This window comes from Opisthocomus hoazin, chromosome 2 (assembly GCF_030867145.1).
Source record: "Opisthocomus hoazin isolate bOpiHoa1 chromosome 2, bOpiHoa1.hap1, whole genome shotgun sequence".
Classification (NCBI taxonomy): Eukaryota; Metazoa; Chordata; class Aves; order Opisthocomiformes; family Opisthocomidae; genus Opisthocomus; species Opisthocomus hoazin.
The window spans coordinates 46313502-46336215 of record NC_134415.1 but is presented as its reverse complement, the minus strand read 5'-3'; the positions used below and the strand labels follow the sequence as shown (position 1 = coordinate 46336215).

General features: G+C 45.1%; 1 protein-coding gene across 2 annotated transcripts in view; it reads right to left on the bottom strand.

Moving 5' to 3' along the window:
• Positions 1–21175, bottom strand: part of SNAP25 (synaptosome associated protein 25) — a 64241-nt gene extending 43066 nt beyond the window's left edge. The window contains exon 1 of one of the 2 annotated variants that reach the window (XM_075413487.1): positions 20941–21175. The gene's annotated coding sequence lies outside the window, so the exon portion shown is untranslated. The remainder of the gene's footprint in view (positions 1–20940) is intronic. The other variant, XM_075413486.1, reaches the window with a different exon arrangement.
• Positions 21176–22714: the final 1539 nt, after the last annotated feature.

The following is a 22714-nucleotide window of genomic DNA, read 5'->3' as shown; positions in this document are numbered from 1 at the left end:
CTGCAAGGGCACGTAAGATGGTCTGGTTTGGTTTCTAACCTTTTCCTTTCAATTTGTGTTTCGGAGCAGAAAGTTTTCCAGTTCCTTGTGGGAATGTTGCCCCTTCCATGGGTCTTACAGTTGCATCATTATTGGTTGAATCTCATCAACCCATGGATGACAGCCCTGAAAGGTCAGATCTTAAAATATTTTGCAAAAGCTCCCCATATTAACTGCTGAAGTTCATGTTCTCGTTAAGGGAAATGGGTGTATCAAATAGGCTGTGAAGCAATCTGTAGGGGAAAGACTCGGGAAAGACATGAGCTGAGTGGGTCCTATGGCGTTGCATGAGATTTACAGAGCTCTGCTGAACAATAAAACATCAGATTAAATTTGATCATGCAAATAAAATAAACAGCAATTAACTGCTTCTTGGCCCCAGCAGCCTGGCTACCGGGAAGCTGATGTGCTAATTACTTTGCAGCATAGATGTACATGGTGATTCCCATTGAAACCCTTTATATTTAATACACAGATCTCTCAGCTGTGCAGATGCAATTACTGCTAACAGCAAGTGGGTATATTCAGTGTTGTAGCACCGGAACATTTTTACTGGAGAAAACAGGACTCAAAAAAACCAAAACAAAAGCAGAAAAACCAGACTGCCTTATATTCATCTAAGGCACAAAAGAATAGCTGGAGCTACATGGAGTGAGGATCACATGTGAAGGTGTACACGCAGCATGGCCAAGAGGTTTCTTTGGCTACCGCATGTGTTGGAACAAAAATAACCCACTCATCCAGCTGCTGGACAATAAACCACAGCAGTGAGCTGGGACGAGAGCAATTCACATACTACCCAAAGCAATGGCAAAAATAAACGCTGCAAAAAAATATAATAGCTGACATTTGAGAGCAATGACAGTCTGGTCACGAACAAGTCACAGAACTCAGCAAACAGAGGATTTCCCCAGAACTGTGCTTGGATACTCCCACAGTCTCACTGTCAATATCCTACAGCTCCAGATTTCGAGCTAGAGAGCAGAGTGTGTGCTATACAGCTGAGGGCAGAGGAATTTTGCTTCACAGCCTGGCAATGAACGCTCCAATTCTTTTTTCATTTAAATCCCTAAATCTTTTTCTGTCTTCACTGGGAGCTATGTGGGGTGAGTTTGGGCCCTGAAGACCAGAGGCTTTATAAAGAGCCATGCCAAAATGAAGGAATAATATATTCCTTGCAGTGGATGAATAGTGACAGCCAATCTGATTCTTCTAAACATCAAAACGGTACTTGTTTTACATCAGAAAAACAGGATTTGCCTTCCAACCTCTACCTTCATAAGACTCTAATTTATTTAGGCACATCTGCATTCATTCACCTGAGTATGAACCCAGAGAAATTCTGGGTTTCAGCTGAGACAGTCTGCTTTTCCAGCCCTCTATATGAAAACAGAGCTTGTCCCAAGGACAGGCGACTACCAGCAGCGCTGCCTCCAGAGAATCGCAGAGATGACTCACCCAGACTCAGCCCCCAGCAGCCTAGGAGCAAGAGGCACCATTGCTTACAAAGCTGCAGCATGACAAGGACCACAGGGCAAAGCCCAAGATGAGACTGAGCTGGGGGTGTAAAACTCATAACGCTGAGCACATCTGGCCCAGCATGGTCTATGACACAGGGGAAATGCCTGAACAGGAGAGACAGCAGGAGACTTCCTCCCAGAAGGCACGTTCAGCAGCAGCAGGTGGCTTCTGGCCGTGTCCCCCAGCCTGTGACATCAGGCATTGTAAAATAAAGAAACGCTACCCCACAAAGTGCTTTTACTCTTTTAAGCGGCCAGGCAGTCAGCATTCAATGCTAGGTGTCTCAAGCAGATAGTGCACCTGAGGGTTTTGCTGGAGCTGTTCAGGTAACAGTAAACGTATGTCTCCTCTGAGAGCCATCATTTAAGGTTTTGGTAGAAATGTTCTGGTCTACCAATATTAGCCAAAGCACCTTTATTTTTTCAGTTGGTTTTAATTTTGGAGAACTCTTATTTTGCTTCTGTCCCTTTCTGCAAATGTATGTTTGAGGATTTTAAGAAATGGGAGTATTTTGAAGACAAGAACAATACTTGGTAATGAAGTCATTTGTCAGTAAAATAAGTTCCAATCAAAAATATTGACATGCTTTACTATATATTTATAGATACTACTGCTGTAAGTAAAGACAGCAGGATGAAGCATGAACTTCATTTGAATGTAATCCAATTTAAATCTAAAGCAATCATTGTTTTCTTGTGTATTTTATGTAATCTAAATTCCTGGATGAAGAACCAGTGAGTCTTCATTCTTGGACTAAGAATAATGCGGGAACAATTCTGTGTCTGATACAGAATTTATTTTCTGTAATCAGCATTGCTCAGTTCAGATATTTCAGACTGAACTGCTTTCATAGTGCTGATACTTATTTCTCAATAAGTGAATAAAAAGAGGGAGATGACTCCTTCCTTCACGAAACCCCAAAGACACATACAGCAGAAAATCCACACAGTGTAAAAGAGCTTGTAGTGCAGCTGCTGCCCCCACACTTAACCCAAGGGTAAATCAAAGACCACAGCTTTAAATGAAGTTACCTTCTTAAGCTTTGAAAATACATCTAAAGAGCATATCTTGAGGACATGTAGCCTGGTCGCATCTGATAGAGTAAAAGCCCCTTGTTCAAGCAAATGAAAAAAGAAACAATTGTTGAGGAAAAAAAGGAAGATTTATGTCACTTAAATCAGTTAATGGCTTAAGACAAGTGATGTAACTGTATTTCAACTCCTGTAAGCACAGAGCCCAGTGACAGCCAAACTGTTGTCTGAAATGCCGCAGGCTTAGCCCAGATACGATGTGCGGTAGGCAAAGACAGTGAGCACGTCTGTGGTCACAGCCGTCAGGCTCTCTGGTCATCTCACTCATCTGGTGAAATACCGATGCGCTAGTCAAAGAGCTGCACTTCCAGGTGACCTTGAGCTGAAGAGAACAGGGGCAAGAGAGTTATTTAAAGACATTGTGGGAGGGGCATGCTCTATTTATAAAGAATAATAATCCATTTGGGGAGTTTGTTACACTCTTGGAACTGGGTGGCTACCAGAGAAAAAGTATCGCCCTCCTCCTCAGAGGGATGTACTGCAAACCTCTCAGGACCCTTCATATTTTCTGCAGCACCTGCCTGTCCTCAGTGGGCTTTTTTGGTCCAGAGCAGCCGCATCAGCAGTGGGATGCCTTTCCCCCTCTCCTACTCACAGCCGGACCCACAAATCTTTCCTTCCCAGGGACTCTCTTCCCTGCCCTTAGCAACATCCCCTGGTTCCTGCAGACCAGAGGGCACTGCAGTCTCTGCAGTGAGTGACTCTGCTGCAAGTGCTGCTTCCAAGGTTGCAGTGAAGAGGCTGAGAAGGAGGTTTCCTGGGTGTTAAATTCGAGCCAGGAGTAAAGCAGGGAGGGCATAATGCAGTATGCATTTTAATATTTGATACAATGAAGCCCTCTGCCTCAGGGATTTGCTGTCAGCTGCTGCAGCGCACGCAGTCTGCTGCAGGATCTGGCGCTGGAGCCCTGTGGGAACCAGACCCGAGCGCTTGTTCCCAGGCTGAAGGTGTAGCAGGCAGTGGGCAAGGAGAGCGGTCAGGTTTGGCAGCCTCCTTCCCCTCGGGCAGATACAGCCGTGCAGCTGGTAGGGAAGCTTTGTGCTCTGTTCTGCTTTTATTCAAACCCCAGGTGAAGAAAGGCACAATGACAAGCTGACAAATTATTTATATTCTTCCCTTTTCCCTACATTCCCCATTCCCCATTCCTTGCCATGAGAATGCCTCAAATCCAGGTTAAGTAACACAGAATAGTGGAGTCACAGAAAACACTAATTACTTTCTCAGGTTTCATTAGACATTGAGGGTAATCACTGTCTGAAACTTCAGACAGGCCCTGGATGAACATCAACCATCATCAATGCCCAGTAAACAGCTGGCAGCAGTCTGTGAAGTAAACTTAGTTTCAGTCTGAATTTCAGGCAACCCAAAAATACAGGCCATGATGTAAAACTTGTCCTGGCGTATGGAAATAACTGTAGCAGTGGCTGAAATTGGGCAATGTGGAAAATTAATTTTAGATTAACCCTGTATTTAAGAAAAAAATGCCAACTTGTGAGGAATGGCTCTGCACGCCTCTTTTTCTTCACTGCTGGAAAGCAGTGAAGTGCCTTGCGCTGGGTGAACTGAACTATCACTGGGTTCATTGAAGGAAGGATTTAAAATCTGTCTCTTCTGAGGATTTGACCTAAGAGCCTGGAACAGGTCAGTCTCTTTAATGAAACATCATAAAGATCCTTCTTCCTGTGAGGCTAAGGTGAGAAAGAAACTTCTGCACAGTTTTTCTCGGAGGAGTTCATCTCACTTCTACTGAAGCAATGAAGTCTTCCTTATGAGCCCATTGTTAGCAAATTTTAGCTCGTAAGTCTAATGTCATAGTAGCTCATATTGACTACCTTGTCTAACTATAGATATTTATTCATAAAGAAAAATCAATATTTATTCATATTCAATAATTGTTCTTTGAAAGCAGATATTTCCCCAGCTTATTAGCATCAATTAATATCCCACTTCAGTAAAAGAAAGTTCTCTGCTACTGAAATGTGGCACTTTCTATGCTGCATGACAATATGAGTCCACTCAGTCCAGTCGCTTGTCTCCATAATAGCCTGTGCCAACTTCTGAGGAAGGTATAAAATTCCCTGAGATGGAAAACGATAAACCAACCCATCACTCCTCCGTTAGAAGTTGTTTAACGTCAGGAGTGATCATCCACTAGGAAATTTCTCCCAGTTATGTGTCTGAGCCAGGTTAGTGAAACTTTTCGTGACATAGAAAACCTAGTTCTTTGGCAAGGCTTCCTGCCTCAAACCTGCTCTGACTTAGAACAGGATGAAGAATTAAAAATCTACCCCAAAACATAATGATGCTAGCATATTTCCAGGACATTTCAATAGGCCTTAAGCTAAGCACTAATTCAAGCTCACAAGTAATACAGGCACAGCAAACGCTATGTTTTATGGTACAGATACGGAGAACAGAATAGAAGCCACATATCTTCACTTCACAGTGTCACAATGCAACAAAATAATTCACATGAAAGCTCGTTCCTAGAATTAATAAACACATTGAAGTGCAGCGCTGGGAGCGTTAGGTCAGGAGCGAATTAATGTCATTGAGCCAGTGAAGCTTGACGAGGTAAGGCATGTGCCACGTTTGGGCTGCTGAGAAGGCTCCTTCGTTCCACTGCTGATTAACACTTGCCCTTGGTTAGCAGATGTAGTAATGGTAAGATGTGAAGATGGCCTGTCAAAACAGTCTGCCTCGTGAGTTACCACATGAAATTGTTAACAGAACATTTAAGGGTCCCTGCCCAAGAAGTTACCAAATCCAGAACAAAATCCCAAACCAGTGTCATATCACTTATACCTATTTAATAGGAAAAGCAATGATTCATTAAGTATACTCTCCCCTTCCCCCTACCTTGGAGTAGCGGTCTGACTACTATGATTTATCACCTCAGCTCTTCCAGACATGAAGACCATAACCACTAAGAAGTGGTATCAGGCATCCACTAAAGGTCTATGAGCAAATCCCCAGAAGCTCATGGCGTGAACAACTGCTCACAGAGACCCAGGAATGAAAGGGGGTACCTGTCTTCTGATCCTCAGTAGTTATCCACTGCCAGGGAAAGGGCAATCTCTAACCATCGTCAATTCAAAAGCTAGACAGAAGGAGATCACAATATATGCTCCCTTTCAGGCATCCCCACCTTGGCAATCTTCTCTGACTGATGCGTAGCCTCTGACCCTTGGTGGCCCCATCCAAGAATAGCAGTGCCTATTAGCTTGTTTTCTTTCAAGATACCCCAAGGCCCACAAGCAGAAGAGGCACGGAGAGTGTGGAAAGCCAGGGAAGGCAGAACTGTGTTAAGCTTTTCCAGCTGTTGTGGTGGGTGCTTTTGTCCCTGGAGAGCCTAAGACTTCAGCAGGTGCCTGGAGGGCACCCTAAGGTATCAATTACAAGTGTATGCTGTGATAATGTAAAGTACAGAATTCAGTAGGACACCAGAATTAAAATATGTTTTCTTCAGCTATTTGTTTTTTTTTTTAAAAGATGCTTCTTTCTGAAACATGGCACAGCATTTGCTATTCCAGACAATAGAAATTTCAAGGCCATACATTTTATGCTTAATGCCATTTCCAGAAGAGACGAGAATCTGCATCAGAGGCTGCCAACCACAGCTTCCATATTATCCCAGACATGTGATCCATCGTCTCCAGAAGTGGCTGAGCCATGGGCAGTCCGATCAGTCTTCATCTGCTTCATCTCATCCAAAAATAAGATGTAAACATTTCCCACTTTCACTACATTTCTGTCACCAAAGTTATGAGGCTAGAAAAGCTATTTAACATCTCCAAAGCACACGCTAAAACTTTGTCTCTTTTTCTCTCCAGTTCTGATTATATATCAGTATTTCTTGGCTCTGAAGTCTATAAGCAGTCTAAATACGTGAGGCGGTTTTGGACTAAACAGCTGTACAAACGTCATTCATCAGTATAGACTCTTTGGCAGGAGCTGAACTAGACTCACGGCAGACACATAGACAGACACAAGTCAGCAAAGAAACAGAAAGAAAGTTTGCCGTTTCTTTAGAAATGTGCAATACACTGATTTTATAAACTAGTCAAATAATGATCAAAAAGCTTACTAAGAAGATTAAAACTTTTCATTTCTTACATAAATGGAACCTTTGCAGAAAATGAAAACAGTGCAAGTATTTATTTATAAAAATTACTCTCATCCTTTTCAAAGCTTTGACAAAAATGATTCCTTTTCTTTCCACTAGCAAATCAAAGGCCCATTTTCACTGCCTAGGGATCTGACTGCCTTCTCACACATTCTGTACCCATACTTAGTTAACCAGCTACTAAAATAAATGCAATATGTTACGTTACGTCTGGAGGGAAGTACTGTTGTCTTTGGTATTGGAATAGGTAGAAAATGGATGACATGACTGAATTTCCTCCAATATTTCACATTTCAGATCTTGCCATAAAACTGAAATGTCCTTATGTGAGAAATACGAAGTAGTCTGAGCAGTAATTAAGACATTTATACATAGTGAGGTGGTTGAACTCTGACATAAATTAATGTCAACAGCATTGGTTAAACAATATTGCTATATTCTTTGCTGGTCTAATTTCTTAAGCAAACAGTTTCTCTCAGTGACACACAGTTAATACCTATGCCAGGATATCATTCAACAGGACACCACAACAGCATAGACGAATAAACTTTACTGGTAGTTTACTCAGAAATCTAATCCATCACAAAAAATAATAATTGTATCAACTAGAACAAATATTTACATTTTTACATATGCAAAACTGGCAATATTGGTTTTCATTGCAGCTCTTCAATTTATCTTTTTTATTGAGTATTAGAGAACCTTATCTTTTAACAACTTACTTCCTTAGTTCATTGTTAACCTCTATAAAGCTAATCATTCACATGGTTTTACAATGTGCTTCCCATAAAAATGGTACTTGTCCTTTACTTTTTTGATGAGTTCTAAGCAGAAAACTTCAAGAAAAGTCAGAGATGTTTGCAGTAATGGCCAACTAAGCTGTCGTCTGACCTAGAAATGGAACTTCTTGAATTACAAGCACAAGTGAATGGCTTCATTTCTTATGACATCTGCAGTTACATCTGGACGTTTCCCTTTGGTCCATCTGTATTTGGCAGTCCTGTGGTGTGTATAATTTGCTCAAAGGATGCCAGATTGCTGCTGACCCTTACAAGTCCACATGCACACATCTCCTCTTCCTTCGAAGCGAAACGGGTCCTGGCATGTCTGTTAAGAATTTTGAAACAGTGGATCACATGTGTCTATCTCAGGTCAAAGTAGTCCACTCCTGGCTTGAGATGGAGCCTTTTTTCATCTCATGCATCTTGTGTGCTATGTCCCATGTCAGAGCGATCATTCAGCATGAGTTTGTGAAAATGAGACTGTCACCCAAGCAACAAAAACTTTACACCTCGCTGGCTCAAAGCCAGTTTCATGCCTTGTCCCTGTAGAACAATATATGACAGCAGAGAAAGCGATTTTCTAAAATTCAGGTTGAATACTCTTGTTTCAGCATTCCCAGCAACTTGCATAGAATTTTTCAAATAACTGCGTCATACTGTATCAGCCTTCCTGCAATTGCTATTTGTTCATCTGTTTTACTCATGGCAGAACTGAATAGCCCGTCATCTTCCTTTAGGAGGCCTTTTAACAATGTTCAAGCATCTATGAGGAACGTTATAATCTAGACAAGCTAAATCACTGTCCTAGATATCCTTCCTTGCTAAATGCGATTCTCTGGGGGCTGCATCTCTTGTGACTGTTGCTAGTGACAGTTGCTGTTACTGCAGAGGTCAACACAATAGCTCAGCTGAGGAAATGTGACCAACATACATCCAGCTGCAATTCTGTATTTTTAATAGCATCCTCCTGGTGCCTCAAAGTACTATGATTTCACATGCCTCTGGTAAGATTCATGTCAAAAATCTTGTGGACAAAATTATTGGAACTAATGCTTGCCAAAGCATCCTTTTTTGAAATGTTTAATTAAGAATATTCATAAAGAGAAAATTGTGGATTTGAAACACAAGCCTTTTACTTAACCCATGTTTGTAGCCCTTGCACACTCGATACGAGAGCAGAAAGCCTTCTGTACAAAATGGAAGGAATGCAGCACAGGTGGAGCTTCAAATGTGTACAATGAGCAGTCTGAAGATCTAGAAATTATTTTCTCAGAAAAGATTCATCAATTCATTTCAGATGAAGAGGAAGTCAAGCAAAATCAAAATTTGCGGTGAGCATTCCCAAAACACAGAAAAATGGTGGGGGTCTCACAACATAATTGATTTGCTACAGATTGTTCTCCTGCTTCTGCAGCTGAGTCATACCTTGAGAATATCTCAGCCATGTGATTACTGAAGTGTTGATGAGCCACTTTTCTCAGCCTTGCCCCTGCTTTGGACTTAAAAAACTGATTCAGTAGAGGTGAGTCAGTTCTGCTCTGCCGTGCTGGAGAGAGGACTTGACCAAGTTCTCCTTCAGACATGTGATGATTCATAGCAAAATTCCTATTATGCTGAACTGATTGAGGGTTTTCTAGAATAGGCGGTGTTCCTGCCTTGTGTAAACCACTATATGTTTGTATATATGTAACTTTCTGTCTAGTTTCTCAGAGAATTAAATTATTTTTAACTCTGAGATTTAGGCACGGGTTGTGCTGTTGGTTCTTTGTGGCATGCAGAAGACCACAAGCGTGGCCCGTGTTTTCTTACGGCACGTGATGAATAGCGTTCGGTGCTTCCTAAGCCTCCATCCTGCGCTGTGCACTCCAGTTGCATGCTGCACTTCTCTTGGAAAGTAGAAGCAGCTCCACAGCTTGTCTTCTGCGTAATGCAGCTATGCATTATTAAAGTGTTTGCCCTTAAGATGTTTGCTTTTTGAATAGGCTCCTTTGTTATCATGTCCAGAGAGTTAAAAAGTGCTTAATTACTGCCAAAAAGACCTTCCTCTTCCTCTTGAAATGTGCTTTGAAGGATCAGTTGTTAGAATCTCCACATGGTGCCAATCAGGTTTGCTCTTCTGGTTGCAATGGTGCTGTACTGATTTACCCCAGCTAAGCATCTGGGACTAAATACTCCGTTGAAATAGGAAGCATGCTGCCACTGAAAAACTTCCTTTCTTTCATCTATTGTTCTGTAGGGTGTCTTATTACCAGCATGGTATGTCAGCTGGAGAAAGGCTATGTCTGGCTGGTAGGACCTGCCCATGGCAGGTTCTTAGCCATTTGGTTGCTAACAGTCTGCACAAGTGTTTCTGCCACATACCTATAGGCCTTTATGCATCAGGACACCCGCAGTCCAAGTGTTGGTCTAAAAGACTTTGCAAAAATGTTCTTACTTGGCTTTTATTGGGATGTCCCATTTTTGCTGAGGATTCGTGTTTGAACATTTTTATACAATCCTTCCTCATTTTTTTCCTTGCCCTATTCATAATTAGCGCACATGGTTTTTCACTTTCTCTTTACCAACTGAAAGTGGAGATGAGATAGGAAGAAACATTCTTCCTACCCAAATGACACATAACTGAAGTATTTTGAGAAATACTTCTATTAAAGAATTGCTTGCTTAATGTAAGAACTGTCCTTTTTCAGTACCAACCTCCTTAAACCTGGAATTTTTCTGATGAAACTCCATATTGCTCTGGAAGCCAGGACAGTTAGTGCTGTCCCAGCTCAGCAGCCTCATTTATTTGACTGCTCTGGTGAGCTCCCCTGTCCTGGCGGCTATGAGCCAGGCCAGGAGACAGAGCTCTGTGATATTTAATTGTAGCTTGTGCTGCTGCACAGCTTGTCCTGAGCAAAGCAGTAAACTGTGAGACATGATCTTCCAAATGACTATGACTTTTTTCCTGTCTCTCCCTCGCTCTGGCCAATAAAACCATTCAACTGCGCAACCGCTTACAAGTGCGGTGTTCACAAATTCCACCTCGCAGTGGGATCTCATCACTTCTGGTGATGCCCTTTTTATAGTCAGCCACTTTCATTCTGTCTCATGTCTTCAGCTGTGAGGCAGTAATTTAACCCCCCATCTGGCCCTGTTAATTCACACTGATAACTTCATGTGTCTTCTAAAATAGGCTTCTATTTCTGACACATGCAAAACAAGTGCCTTTTTTAGGCTTTCTAGCTAAAAAGAAACAGTCTAGGCTTTACCTTGTGATATCACAAATGCTGCTTTGCTTTTATCAGTGTAAGTGCTAAAGAGCAAGTGCATGTCTCAAATACCCCAGTGAGTAGATAGCAGTCATCAACATTTTGCTCAGCTATTTGTCTCTGAAACACCAACTACAAGGGAACAGTCCCTGCAGTTCTCACAGATGCGGCCATCCTGGTGTCTTCGTGTGTGTATATGCATCTATAAGACTTCGGTGTGGCTAAACTCTGGCTGGTTCTTCATTTCCCTTTTCTAGCAGGGCATTAACATGTTGCAACCCTTAAGAGTACCACAGCTGAATACATGAAGAATATGTATTACCTGCACAGAAGAGCATTGTGATGTCTCTGTTCTACCCATAGATGTCATGCCAAGGTGTAGGCCTGCATGCGAATGCCACCCCTCTGCTTCCCTCCCTAGAGTCTGCTCTCCCTCTGTCTGGCAGCAGGACCAAGGAGGAAGAGGAAGAGACCCTGCAGCCAGGTCTTTCCCCTGTCCATCTTTGCCTGCAGCTGGCAGTGCAGAGAGCTTCACCCAAGAATCAGTCAGACTTGGGGTTATTGTGGCTTTGCTTTCTCATTGGCCTGGCTTTCTTGCTAAGAGATCTGGTGCCAGAAAGATTGGAGCTTGAAGAAACTACCCAGCAGAAAAGTTTAAGAAAAGCAAACACTGGAGTGTGAGCTTGGGGCGTGCTGCCTGCTGGTCAGAGCTTCTCTTTGTCAGTCTGCAGCAGTGGTTTACAAAGGCGTCCTTTAGGGTCTGTGCCCACCAATGGCAGTAGGTTTTCTTGTCTTAATGAAAGAAATACAAGTTGAACTAATCCAAACTCTTCATGAGATTAGGAGTAAAGATGAACCTTTGCACACCCTTTGCATTTTAAAACGAAACAGAAGCTCTGTCAGACAGAGGCTCTGTCTTCTTAAGGGATGTAGGCTGGACACGAGGGATGACAGTGGTTTATAACCTAACACTTCAGGGCACTTTTAAGATGCTACTAACAAAAACTTGAGTATTGAAGTTTACTTTTCAAGTCTAGCTGATTTTCGTTGGCATGCTGATAGGGAAAGGCCATCAAGAAAGAGTATTTATCAAAAAGTCTATCCTGTCCTTTCTCTTATTTTTGGTCTTTTTGTTCTTTTTTATTCCTCTAGTTACTTTCTTCTCTTTTTTATTCTCTTGTCCCCTTCTTCAGCCTTATTGGTACAGTGGATCATTGATTGGTTAAGATACAAGCAACTCTTCTAAGCCCAGGATTTGGCCTACCATATTTGACAACAATGGAAAGCCTAGGTTTTCAAGGTTCTCTGACTTTATATGGGAAGTAGATTGTTTTGAGAAACAGATTCTGGCTGCAGGCACGAATGGAAGAGCTCTTTGTCTGGAGAAAGCTGAGTGTACAATACGTTTCTTGGAAATGTCACCACAAAAACAGGCTAGACCACAAAAAAAGGTAAAGAAACTGAAATCCGTACACAGCTCTGGAGTCTCACATTCTGTGCTTGAAGGTCTAATCTCTAGCGTCACAGAGTATGTCCTGGCCATTGGATCAGTGTCCTATCTCTTCACCTGCCAGACTGGGGAATCTTTTAAAAGCTTTGTGCACAATCTCCTAAGTGCAAGAAAAAGCTTTCTGGGGGCAAGGAAGAAATAGAAATATAATGGGGTCCTGACTGGGAAGGAATGGAGCTCTCAAGTATATAAATGTTAAAGAGGAAAGCAAGTGTTACTCCACAAAGGAACAGGAGTAACCATGGGAAAATTTCAGTAGGGCAGCAGCAGAGCTTCTCATCAGTCTAAGTAGTAGTTTAATAACCTTGCAGATAAATGGTTGCATCCACAATGAAAAATTTATTGGATTTCACTGTTCAATTAAAAAACATATACTGTGACATTCTCCACCATGAGCAATTTTTGAAATCAAGACTGGATTATTGGACTGCTGGAGAAGCAGTTAATACAGAGAAGCCCTATAGCCTGTGGGATGTTCTGGTTTATAGGGGGTTCAGCTCACTGAGGGGTAACCTCTTCTGGCCTCTTACTCAATGAACCAGTCAAAGGAGGAGGAAGCACTGCGGTCCTTGTAGCTGAGGGTGCTTATGCAGCCAGAAGGTAAGAACTAGCTCTTCATCTCTACCTGCACCATATTCCTGCCTTACTACTCTTGCCATGTTTGTACCTTTGTGTTCTGGGTAGCCCATGGTGTGTAATGCCTTCTCTGTCCATACCAGCACACCGAGACCCCTGTCCTGAATGGGGCTGTTAGGTAGCATGCTGCTTGGGGTACTACAGTAGCTAACACCATTTCTGTGATGTCTGCAGCTCTCTTGTGTTTTTATTTGTCAACCTGTTACAAATGCACACCAGCTTTTGTTTACCAGGACTAGAAAATGATTTTTGGAGCCTAGAATTTGCTCCAAGAACAGCTGTATTGTAGCATTTAGAACAGTTAATTGAGAAAAAAGGAACTAGACAATGCAATGATTTAAAAATGCCTTGCTAATATTGAAAATTTGAGGCCTATAGATGGCCTTACTGTTGTGTTATAAAAGTGGTCTAGAGCACTTTCAATTACACTTAGTGCATCCTTGGTGCCTCGAGGGTTTTTTCCACTGTCTCTTTCTTGATGTGCTCATCTCTAAAATGAACTAAACTGACAGGCCTCTACCACAGCACAGAGCCATTCAGACCTGTTTTTTTTTCTCCTTTGTTTTCTTTTTTTAAGAAAAACCTCTTAGGAAAATCAGACTTGAAGACACCTGCTGCCTTATCAACTCAAGTCTCTTGTGACCACCACCAGCTATGTCATATAATCCCCTTCATGAATTCATCAAGCGCCATTTTAAAGCCCTTTGCTGCTGTTGAACTTCGTGTTGCATGCTCCTCTTGCTGGTATAATAAAAGACATATATTTTCACGAATTACAAAAACAGGTACCATATCCCAAGAACATGTTTTTAATGGCAAAACACCTGTAGGAAATCCTTCAAAAGGCTAGGCAACCAATACACGTCTCCACACAGCTGAACAAATAAACCAAATGCTTCTCTGGGGAGAACTGCTGTTAGAAGTAAGCGGTGAGTTCCAATTTAATTGGGTTCGCATACCTTAGTTTGTTTCTTGAGGGCTTTTCACATACTTGAGTGTCACTTAGGTGAATACTCTCTGGAAAAGCAAATGTTTAGCTGAAATACTCAAATATTCACAAAACGCATCCGGGTTGTATATTCAGTTGTCATGTTACTGGTTTGGAGCCAGTGCTGTTGAAAAGAGAGGGCTCAGTCCTGCTCTCCCCCCTGCAGTTTAATGCAGCTTTAGCAAAATGCACGGCTCTGGCAAACTTCTTGTCTTGGATTATGCCTGGCCATGAAAGCACAATCAAATGTGTGAACCTTTCATCTGCCTTCTGGTCTGAGATAGCTTTCTTCTTTTGCTATTGTGAATGTAATACTAATAATCTGGGTTTATATGGCACCTTCCAGCCAAGCCTTTTACAAAGCTGAATGGGACAATCGTGTGTAACACCCCTTTGAATGCCAAATAAATAATAATCACCTATCTTGGGAGGAGGTTGCATTTTAGGGGTATCAATTTTTAGGTCATCGACCCTAGGCAGTGGAGACTGCTATACACATTAAGATATCTTTCCAAAGACACAGGATACTTGACGTGCATCTGAAGCTGAGGAATGCAGAGTAAAACTTGTTTTAATCTCAGTTCTTTCTTCTGTGGATGGAGGTAATTGAGGCACTTGACAAAGGATACATTTATTTAGTGTGTGATACTTGCATCTGAATCCAGATATTCTGGGTGCAGCCCCTGTGCTTTAATCACTAAACCACAATATCTGAAGCTAAACTGACTGTTACTGAACAACTTGAGCCCAATAATTTGCAATAGCTTTCTTACAGCTTTCTGCAGGAACAAATCATTCCTAAGAGATGTCTGTGCCTAATAAACAGAGAACAGAAATTTCTCTCCTAACAATGTCAGTCACCTTCGGGGTCAGCGCTGCTCAGCATGGGCAGCCCTGAGCTCAGAGAGGCGTGTGTCCACGCGCACATGCATGGTGCAGAGGTGTACCAGGCAGGAGTGGCACTGGCTGAATCAAACAGCAATTCCCTGACGCCTACAGAAATGCAAGCTTCTCTAAATCCTTTTGAGGTAAATGGTGAGGTGCCTAAGGACGTGAATGAGGACTAGACTGAACCGAAAAATACTAGTACGGAGGGGAGAAAGCCTACTTTACTTTGCATCTAAAGCATGGTGAAGCTAATTTTAGTACCTTCTCTTTTTAAGATGCTTAAATATGCAAGGAAGACTTCTGTTCCTGTTTAAAAAAATAATCAGTGAATGGTAACACTATTTTGACAGATTGGCTCTTCTGAAGAAGTATACTTTTATTTCGTGACATTTTTTAGAGTAGCTGGAGGAAATATATTTACCTCTGTAGGGCAGATCAATGAACTGGCATCTGCACAGTTGCACTGTGAACTATAATTTCCAGGAGAGGGGAAGGAATCAAAGGGATGGTTGGCACATCTTCCAAATAAGTAGTTTATATGAAAAAAAAAAAATTACAACCCAAAAAAAAGTTCCTCTCCTTTGAGTGGAGAGTAGGTATAACAAATAAACACATCATGACAAACACCATAGCTGTGATGTGATCAGAGCTTTTAGTTTTCAACCCATTCCACACTAGTCTTCTAGTCTCTTTGACAGGCTAGCGACTGTGAAAACCTTTGGAGATTTGCTGCCTGGGATTTTTAGTAAGGGTATGCTACTGAGAAAATGTGGGAGATGGAAGCGATCATTGTAAAATTACAAACGTGCCCTACCAAGCACTATGTAGTGCCTTTGTATGTGCACCTCCCTGTTAACTGGTAGGTTTTGAATTAGAAATAGCAAATCATGCATTAATTTCAAAATTCACCTACATGAAGCATCCTTTTGTAATGTCTAGGATATAAATGTTAGTTGTTAGCACTGACACAGGCTATGATAACTATCATTTCGCTCATGGAGTCTACCAGTAAACTCTGGCAGAATAACTTTGTCATATTAAAAGCACAAGGAAAAGTATAATTATAGTAAAAATGTACAAGAACAGTTCCCCTCTTTCTGTTTTAGAAATGTGTACAGTGAGACTTAATTTTGCCTTTGTTCTTTTAAACCCCTACCCTACCAATAGTATGTCTGGGTAGTCAAATATTAAAACCATTGCCTTAAAAAACTTGGTGGAAGAAGCGTAATTTTCCTATGTGTTTATTGGAATGCAGGAAAACTTCCGGCTACTTCCCAGTTTGGAAGAAAAATGAATGACTACTGCTGGGAAATGCAGTCTGTGACATCAAAGAGCACCTGGAAGTGCAGGTTTCATTTTGCTCCACATCCATTTATACAGTTCTGACTTTTTCTCCACACAAATGTGCCTCTAGGAAAAACTCGGCTGTGCTCCCGCCTTCTGCACCGTATAAAAAGTTCTGCTGGTGTTATGTACCAGCAGAGTGCAGCAGAACCCAACCTGAAATACAGCCATAACATGCAGTATTCCTCTTCCGCTGCTTCATCATTGCTTACTGTCACCATTTCTGAGGCAGAGTAACTGTGTGAACCCCATCTGTGAGAATGTGCGACAATGAAACCAGGCTGGTAAAAAATAAGGGAGGAGGTGTGGGGGGTTTGAAGTTACTTCTGTTTATAGAAAAACCTGCTCCTTTGGCAAGTATGCCCATTTCTCTTTTAAAACATGAATGATGAGCCCCAGCTCCGGAGCTTATCAGCCTGTAGTGTCTCACAGCACTCAGTTCTACTAATTCACACCAATTGACAATGCAGACCAATAATAAGTTAAATCCCATTTTTAAAGTGAAATGGAGCATTGTTGGCTCTAAAAAAAATATAATATATATTAAAAATCTTTTCCTTCTAAATAGCCAGGCAAAACACGGATTGGTCAGTATTAATTTTTAGCTTTCAAAGGCCAGGAACCGCCATGATTAATTACTCAGTATTTCCTTCTCCTCCTCCCTGTGCTTGTGTTAGAATTCAGCTTTCTCCAGTGGCTAAGATAAGATACCATATCTCTTATTATTACAAGAAAAAAAAAAGAGAAAAGAAAAAGGTTATAATGCAATGATTGAATTTTCTTTAGAATTACAGCATGCCAGTATATTTCAGAGGAGACCTGATGCAGCACTTGTTTCCCTTTGAAAAACCCAAACTGCTAAATGTTCTCTTTGTTAGAAGTCCCACAAAATTACATGCAGGGTTTCCTCTAGGACTGTGGGGCAGACGAATACGCACCCATTGCTGGCAGAGATAAGCTTTCCATACCCTCCACTCATCTCTAGCAGCACACAGCCTGGCTGGCGAGCTTATTCAGAACTTCATGCAACGTCTACCTCACCAGTGGAAATATTTCCCTTGATTTCAACTGACTTTGGATTAGACTTCTAGGAATAATCAAAGTTGGAAGTCCACACATCTCCCTTCACGTCAGGGTCCTAATGCTTTGCCCAAGTTTGCGTTTCTTTCAGGGCGGTGCTCTTCAGCAGTAGTCAAAAGAGGATTGTAGGTGAGCATGAAGGTGACGTAAGTGAAACAGCAAGTGAACACAATGAAAGATGTAAAGGCAAAGCTATGTTTCCTTCTAAAATAACAGGGCAAGTGGTTCAAACATTTCCTCTAGGCCATTCAAATCTGCTTTGAAGTCTTGCAACATCAGCCATAGGGCCATCATAAAGCAGGTAAAAACAATGTTGAGCCTGTGAAGTTGACTTGTCTTTGTGTGTGGTGGAAAGGAAAGTCCTAGAAAATGTAGTGGGATATGGGACAGCCTATTAAAAACTGTCATCTGATAAGAGGCAGATTTTTCTGGTGGGAGTGTGTATCTGAGTATTTGTGGAGGGAGTAACAAAGGGGTGATAGACAAGAACGAAGAACATACCTTGTTTTGAAGAAGTTGCAATACTACACAGCAAGCTAAATCTGCAAGGTCAGTAGGGAAGAAAACCAGAATTTATTTAAGCTAAGGGCAAAGATATCATTTAAGGCTCAAAAATAATGAACTAAAAAGAAATAAACTGTTCTTTGATAACTGATGGCCTGGATAAATTATATCCAGCACTCCCGGGAGTAGATATGTGAGCCCTGGTGCCCACTCCAAAGTCCAGCTTCCTAGAGGTAATCGTGATCTGCCTGACATCTGCATCCTGCTGCAGCCCTCAAGCAACGCATTACTCTTCTCTCTGTTAGATGCTCTAAAAGACTTGAACAAGTCTGTTGTTACATCTTGCCTGGCACTTGCCCAGCCCAAAGGTGACCACATTGGTAGGGGTGGATGAAACTTCACACATAGAAACATGCACTCTTCTCAATGAAGACTGCAAAGAGTCTATATTTGTTGTGGTTTATAACCATAGAAATCTCTGAAACGAGTATGTGTGTGTAGAAATATGTAGAGGTGAAAGTACTATGCTTATGTTATAAAGAGTTACGACAGATTTGGGAAAAAATACCAGAAAAAGAGTAGTTGTGTGACAAGACGTGGCAAAGATAAACCAGTTTCTTCCCTTCCTAGGCTTTCCTGCATTCCTGAGGGAAGAAATCACTAACAAAGTGAGCCTTGCACTGTGCCTTATACTTTCCGTTTTCCCCCAAGGGTTGCTACATACGCAGAAGCTGTAGCCTTGTGACACATAGACGTAAAAATTGCTGAAGTTGTTCCTACTGACAGGAAAGTATTTTGTTTTGTTTCCTTGTTCAGTTAAAGTAGTGCGAGCATTAGGTAAAGACCATATCTTAGCACTTTAATCTTGCTATTTGTTGCCATACCTAACGCATACGGAGACAAATAAATAGCTTTTCGTTGACCTGAAAAGCAGCTCCCACCTCCAGTGCAACAGATCTGCAAATTGGAGCTGCGTCTCATTAGATGCATTTTGAGGGTTCGGTACTGGTTGGATTCTGCTGTTCCTTCTTTCCGTGCCCTCATGAGTTCAGTGGACAGAGAGTTTGGTCCTGGGCACTCTTGGAAATGCCACTCTAATTTTCTAATCAGTTGTAGAAAGAAAGTTAAGCTGTATTTGTTTGGGGGTTGCTATTTAGCTAAATTTTGTTTCATAACATGCTGAGTTTCTACAACTCCTCTTGACTTCAGAGGCAGCCTCAAGACCTTGCTTTTGCAAATCCGGCCTGCTTGCACCTTTGGTTTGGTCACCTCTGTTATCTTTTTGGCACTCATCCTAGGTATCAGACTCTTCAGTGGTCACCTCCTGGGTGACCCCTTCTGCACTACGCAGAAGCAACGGCAAACCACTGCTGCTTTTTCCTAGACTGTCATCTTTGCCCATGACGCAGGTACACGCAGGGAGATGAGGAGCCCAGGAGAGCTTCCTCAGCAGTACCCCCCCGGAGAGGTCATCAGCCAGACGGCCCCATCCCAGCCCTGGCCACCCACAGGGGTGGCTGCCCCATGCCGTCCTCACGTTGCCATGGTCAATGGGAGAGTTGTGCCCTGACCAGCACCAAGACGGGGCACGTCCTTAAGGATGCTGCGGCCAGGGCTGGCAGCAGCCAGGTACGGGTTGTGGGGCTGCTCCGCCACCCCCGGGCTGCGCCGCAGACCAGCCTCCCCCTTCCTCCCCCCCTTTTCAGCTGGAATCGAAACCAGCAGCAATTACCCAAGCCAAGCACGTAAATCTGGCAGATCCCACGGCCCTGGTTTGACGCAGCTACGCAGCGCGGCGCCTGGACGCGCAGCCCGATCCCCCCTTCTCCCCTCGTTTGTTTGCCCCGCAGAAAGCAGCAAAGTTACCAATGGGGCTAGCCACGAGCCGCAACGCGGGGGTCGGGAAGGCTGGGGTGCCGGGGAGCGGACAGGGCGATGGGGACGGGGGAGCCGGGGCCAGGCGTGTGGCGCAGCTTCGCTCCCCGCAGCAGCCCGGCCGTGACGGGGCGGCCCGGGCGGCGCCTTACATAAGGCTTCGGGCTCCGCACCGCCCCGCAGCGCGGCCGCGGAGGGCGGGGGGGGACGGGGCCCGACACGACACAGACGGGACAGAGCTCAGCCCCGGCACCTCACGGCTTCGGGAGCCCCCCGCCCCCGGCGCCGGAGCGAGGGGCAGCGGCGCTGCGAGGCGGGAAGAGGGGGGAGCGCGGAGCCTCCGCGGGCGCGGGGAAGCCCCGGGGGGCGGCCGCTGGTCCCCGCGGGCGATGCCCGGCCCCGGCGGGACCCGGCGGGCTGGGCGTTACGTAACGCCTGCGTTTCCCGTACACGGATAGACACCTCTCCGCCCGCGACAGGGCAGGGGGAGAGGCCAAAGTGCTAAACGCCGATTAATTTCAGGAACCGAAGCTATTTGCCTTTTTTGTTCCTTTTTTTTTTTCCTCTTTTTTTTTCTTTTCCCCGTGCGCCGCAGCTGTTCCTGCCTGCGGTCGGAGCACTGCCGCTTTCCGACGGGGGAAGGCTCTCCCCGAGCTGCGCGGCGAGGTCCCTCCGCGGGAGGGAGCGGCGCGGAGCCGCAGGGCGCCCGCAGCACGCCCGCCCCCGCGGGGTGCCGCCGGGGGGCGGGGGGGGCACGGCCGGGCGGACGGGGGAGGCCGCGGCGCTCTCCGCGGTGCTGATCCCCCTCCCCGCCGCGCCGAAGCGCCGGGCGCTGCCAGCGCAGCCCTGCGGCCCGGCCGCCGTGCCGACGCCTGCCCTGCCTCTGTCCGCGGTGCTGAAGCGCCGCCGCAGCCCGGCGCAGCGCCCCGGGCGGCGGCAGCCCGGTCCGGGCGAGAGGGGCAGGGCGCCCGCAGACCATTCCTCCCGCTCCGGCGGGGAATGGTGCTGGATCCCCTTCTCCTCAGACGTCCCCCGGGCTTCCCTTCTCCTCCGGCCTCCCGCCACCCGCAAGCGAGCCTGGCGCGGCGGAAAGGCAGAGTCCGGCTCCCTCCCCTGGCTCCAGCCGGCGGTGAGGCTGGCGGCGACATTACACTCCTCTCCCTTCCTTCCTCCATCCCCGCAGCAGCCCGGAGGCAAAAAGCCGATCAGGTCCCCCCTTTAAATATGCCCCTTTTTAAATTTCCATTTCGTTAACGCTGCCGTCTCCCCTCTGCGCAGCCGGTCCCCGCGGCGGTCTCTTGCCCTTACCTCGGCTGACGGAGCGCTACGCCGGGCCGCGGCGGTGGGGTCGGTGGGTCGGTGCCGCAGCTGGGAGGCAAGGACAGCCGCTGCTGACCTCCCCGGGTCTCCTTCTTCAATGGACCGGGAGCCGTGCCCTCATCAAAGATGGCCGTCCGCTCCTACGTCAGCAGCTTTTAATAGCCCTCCCCGGCGGGGGGGCGGGAGCGGGCGGGGGGCAGAGCGGGCCGGGCGGGCTTGAGTCATCATCGCCGCCGCCGCCGCCGCCGCACCGCGCGCCGCCGGCGCCCCTCCGCAGCCTCCCGCGGCGCGGCGCGGGGCCGAGCGGTGCGGGGCCGGCGGGCCGGGGGCTGAGCGCCGCTGCGGCTGAACCGCCCGGGGAGCGGTAAAGGGGGGCCTCCCGCAGCAGCGGCTTCCTCCGCCGAAGGGGTGGTCCGAAGAGGGTATCCCTCTGAAGTCCCCGGTACTCCATATATGGCCAATCTACGTGGGCTTCTATTTTTATGTGTGAATATTCTTCCTTCTCTCCCTCTTTTTATTTCTCAGAACATCCTGCCAGGGGTCTGGGTGTGTTAATCTGATTATTCTCCCTCTCCTTCCCCCCCCCCCCCCCCGCGCCCCCCCTAAGTAAAAGCAGCCAAACACAAGGAAATCCGTGGTTAAGAACATGTGTTGTAACTGATCGTTTGAGGAATGGGTTCAAAAAAGAGAGAGAGAAACAAACAGCAAACAAAAGCCCAAGCACGTACATGCACACACACAGCAGAGTGCGCACATCCCGCTGCTGCCAAGGAGGAAAACGGTAACTCTGTTCCAGGAAAAAGCCTGGCTTATTTATCATGGATTAATTAAAATATTCATTCAGAGCGTACCTAATTTGGAGTAAAGGGAGCTGACTCCCATGTGATTTCTAATGGGGAGGAAATACTTCCATTTCATAGAAAACATTGCGTTTTTGTAAAATTTATCTCATAATGGGGATTTTAATGAAGGATGGGGATTGCATCTGAAGTGTGACACTGTCTTTCATAACCTCAGTCATCCCTTCCTATTCACTCCACAAGCCTTTGTGCATTCATTTACGGAACCATCCAGACCTACAGACAGCCATCAATGCCTCCGTCTTCCCTGTCTGAGCCTCTCCTATGAGCAGTAACTGAGCACTGACTATGCTTAACTCTGACACCACGCGTACAGGCTTTTCTAAATAGTCTGCAGATGACACGGAGTCAAAGCATCAGTCCCACATTAGCGACAATTCTATCCTCGTCATTTTTTTTTTTTCCCCTTTTGCCACGGCAAGGAAAACCGGAGGAGAGGGAAGGCAATGCAGCTGCATTTTGGAGCACGTTCATCTTGTGTTATGGTTGTATGGGAGTGGGGGAGGGAAGGGGAGGGAAAGCGTGGGGGAGAAGGAGAGAGAACTGCAGGTGATTCCTCCTCCCCTGCTCTGTAGTTCCCCACGGAAAAACGTGACTGTAGATCGTGCTTTGCGATTCTCACCCTCTCCTACGAAAATATGTCCTTCAGTCTCATTTGGAAGAAAGCAGTCAAAAGTTTGCTAAATATACAACAAAGGAATTCTCAGGCAAGAGGGGCTCCCTGCTGCATTAGAGTATCTAGTGAGCTGTGCACACGAAAACTGCAGGGAAGGAGAGAACTTGTCAGGTTTAAGGGCTGTAAATACAAACTAACGGTGTAAGCTGTGCACCCCCCAGACGAGGGATCTGGAACAGCAGCCTGATTAGGAAACAGATTTAGCATCATCAATGGCAGTTTGGGA